The 3540-nt window shown below is 34.9% G+C and overlaps 1 protein-coding gene across 6 annotated transcripts in view; it reads left to right on the top strand.

Annotated features, from left to right (window-relative positions):
* LOC104762114 overlaps positions 1–3275 on the top strand; it is a 12083-nt gene extending 8808 nt beyond the window's left edge. The window contains exons 9-19 of one of the 6 annotated variants that reach the window (XR_763369.2): positions 974–1079; positions 1196–1259; positions 1377–1410; positions 1495–1581; positions 1669–1758; positions 1948–1999; positions 2133–2264; positions 2357–2448; positions 2578–2660; positions 2741–2895; positions 2990–3275. The gene's annotated coding sequence lies outside the window, so the exon portion shown is untranslated. Of the gene's footprint in view, positions 1–973; positions 1080–1195; positions 1260–1376; positions 1411–1494; positions 1582–1668; positions 2000–2105; positions 2265–2356; positions 2449–2577; positions 2661–2740; positions 2896–2989 lie in introns of all 6 variants that reach the window. The other 5 variants (XR_763368.2, XR_763370.2, XR_763365.2 and 2 more) reach the window with 5 other exon arrangements.

The following is a 3540-nucleotide window of genomic DNA, read 5'->3' as shown; positions in this document are numbered from 1 at the left end:
GTTAAAAACCAAACCCTAGAAAATCCAATGATCGATTAAAAAAAACAACAACATCAGAAACTAGTTTTTAAGAATGGTACCACCAACCAACGAAACGAACGAGTGAAGATGCTGTACTAGAGAGTCAGAGGAAAAAAACCCTTAAAGACGTGGCACAGAGAATAAGCATCATCAAAGCCATCATCATCGATTGATAAAATCATCACCCAAAACCGGAAAAAAGAACAGAACAACAAGTTAGAAGAAACCAAACCCTAGAAAAAAAATAAGCAAGTTTGAAAATCTAGTAGATAGATTCAAAATTAAAACATCAGAAACTAGTTTTAGAAGAATCCTGGTCCACCACCAACCAACGAAACGAGAGCTTGCGGAGCGGAGAGACTTTACACTCACTACAGAGAGGAACCAACGAAGAAGGAAAAAAATTAGTGAGGAAGATGTGAATGAGAGAGATCATGATATTTATAGACGGTCGAGATCTAATTCTATTCATGTTTTAACGACTAAGATTAAGTCGGTAGTCAAACTCTGACTCTTTTGTCCAGCTGGCAATATTTCCTTTTCCTATTTTTGTTTTTGTCATCAATTTATTTTTCTCTATAGACGGTCGAGATCTAAAGCATCAATGTTTTAACGGTCATTAAACCTACATCTTCCTTTTCTTTCTTTCGCAAATCCCTATATCTTTTGTTTCGTAATTTTTTTTATGAGACCGTTAGCTAGGGAGAGATTCATCATGTTAAGCTGTATAGATCAAAATTGGGCAAAATATAATAGAAGGAAAACCTAGATTAATGAATCTAACGGTTCAAAAATAGAAAAGGAAATAATAGCTAGGTTAAATCATGACCGACATATATTACATTCTCTATAAATATAATGCGCTCAACTACTTCTAATCACATCTCACATCTCTCCTCTTCCATCATCTTTTTTTTGTTTTCTCGTTTTGGTTCTTCTTCGTTACTTGAAGAGGAAGCTGGTGTGGTATTCTTCTAATCCCGACGTGTACATGACTCGATGATGTTATTTTCAACTCGATCATTCATCGCTCGTTCCTACTTGTGAAATTTTCTAGGGTTTGGTTTCTCTTAATTGCATCTGTAGCTTTTTTAATTATTATGTTCATGTGTCGCTCTGTTATTAATTATTCTTCAAGAGTCTCTAACTTGTTTTTGTTTTGTTCTTCTTGCAGGTGTTTTGGAAGCGAATCTATGATGACCCGCTCCCCTGGCTTCTGAATTCTCACTCCTCCTACGGTGGGTTTGGTTTATAATTCTCACTCCCATCGTCTGTTGTTTTTGTTTCCTTACGTTTCTTTTTTCTTTGTCTTGTGGACGCGAATTATGATCAAATCGTCGCATATTCTTCTCCAGACTACGTCTCCAGGGGTTTGTGATGGCTTCTAGGGTTTGTTTTCTAAATTGCATCAAGTTGCTTTTTTTTTCATAATGAAATTGTTAATGTGATTAGGTTATTGCTCTGTTATTTCAGGTTACGATTGATGCTTTTAACGAATGAGGGTGATGTACTGATGTCTCAAGGAGACAAGGACACGCTTCGCTGCTACTCTGTGCTAAGGTTTTGTTCTTCCTCTTAACTCTTCTTTTACTCTCTGTTTTTCCTAATTACATATGTGATTTACTTGTTGTTTTGTTTTTTGTTTAGTTGGTTTAGGTGTGTGGAGAAGGATCCTACAATGGCTCAATGATGGCTTTCACTGATCGTTATCACTCGAATTCATGTTAATCTTCTAAGGTTTGGTTTCTAAATTGAATTTTTTTATTATGTTCAAGAGGAGACACGGACACGCTTCGCTTCTTTTCTATGCTAAAGTCTTCAACTTCAAGGGTTTTGTTCTTCCTCTTAACACTTCGTTTATTTACTCTCTGTTTTTTTTTTTTTGGTTTGGTTCCTTACGGTGCTTTGTTCTCCTTCGTCTTGCAGGTGTTTTGGAAGCTAATAATTATGATCGGATCATTGCATACTCTTCTCCTGGGTACGTCTTCAAGGTTTCTCACGAGTTTTGTTAACATGTGATCATTTTCTTTTGGTTTCATAGTTGTTTCACTTCACTCTATCGTTTTGGTATCAATAATACTCAGGTGTGGCTTCTCATGGCTATGTTTCAGATCGTACATGATGAGCAGCTAGTGAAATTGTGATGGCTGGAGGAGAGGTGTCTGATCTACACTTTTCTAAATTAATTAGGAGGCTGGAGAAGAAGAGTTACCCGAGGTGTTTCTTGGCGGTTTTGCTAACAGGTGATGCGTTTTGGTCTTTGTTGTTGGTTTCACGATCTATCATTACCTACTTATCATCTAGTTAAGTTGTTGTCTTCTTTTAATTTCTGCAGAGCAGAAAAAGGCAAAAAAAACTGTGTTGTCTTCCTCAGGCTTTCAGACTGATGTGAAAATATTGCAGAAGGTTCTCAAATGCAGACACATGGTGAAGTTTCCTTTCTTCTTCTTATCAAATTAATTTGTCCTTTGCATATATCAATCAGATATATGTCTTTTAAAAAACGATATCTAAAAGACTTATGTAAGAGTGTTCTCTGTGTTTGGTGTCCTACAGGTCTATCAACATCAGAAAAATTACAAGCAGAAGAGCATGTCCTGCAACGTTTTATTTCTAGGACGGAGGGATTGAAGAGAAAGGTAGAGTGCTCTTCTTCTCTTTTCAATTTTTGTCGTTACAACATAACATTGTGTGATATTTATTCTCGATTATAATGTAGGAAAAGGGTGTGTGTGTTAATTACGACGCTGTTGGATATCATATATATGAGGGAGTTCGATACGATGCTCAAGGTTCAGGCTCCACACTCATCATCATCATGCCTTTCCTTGACAAGCAGCGCTCAAGACTCTCTGCTTGTGCAACATAAAACAGGTTTGTTTATTTGGTATATTCTTCATTTCGTGCTTTGGCTTTACGCATTATTCTTTAGCATTAAAAAAATGAATAATTAAGTTGCTTGTTTCAGTTTCAGTTGATTTGGTGAAAACTGTTTTCGCATCTGCCGCGTCAGAGAGGGATATCTACACTGTGAGTTGCCCTATTTTGTGTCTTCTTTCCTAATCCCCTTTGCATTTAGTTCAAGATATTACCAAAACATCTACTTACGGAGAGATATTGGTTTAGGATTTAGAAAGAATTTTAATGACTTTATGTTCTTATTGATTGTTATGGGGAGATATTGGTTTAGGATTTAGAAAGAATTTTAATGACTTTAAAAGTTAGGTAAAATATATTGTTATTCAATCAAGACTTTTAAAAACTCTTTAAAAATTTGGTGTTATTGGTTGTGGATTTGTAAAAAGTTATCTAAAATCTTGATAAATCTAGTGTTATTGGATTAAGAGTTTTCTAAAGTCATTAAAAGTTTTATGTTATTCAATTAAAACAAAAGAATCTTGGATTGTTAATAAATTCAAATTATATGTTATTGGTTTAGGATTTTATACCATTCTCTTCATAACAAAAGTCATGAAAACTCTTTCATCAAATAGAAAGATTTTACAAGATTAGAAAAAA

This window comes from Camelina sativa, chromosome 3 (genome assembly GCF_000633955.1).
Source record: "Camelina sativa cultivar DH55 chromosome 3, Cs, whole genome shotgun sequence".
NCBI classification, from domain to species: domain Eukaryota; kingdom Viridiplantae; phylum Streptophyta; class Magnoliopsida; order Brassicales; family Brassicaceae; genus Camelina; species Camelina sativa.
The sequence above is the reverse complement of the archived record's forward strand: the minus strand, read 5'-3'. Positions and strand labels throughout refer to the sequence as shown.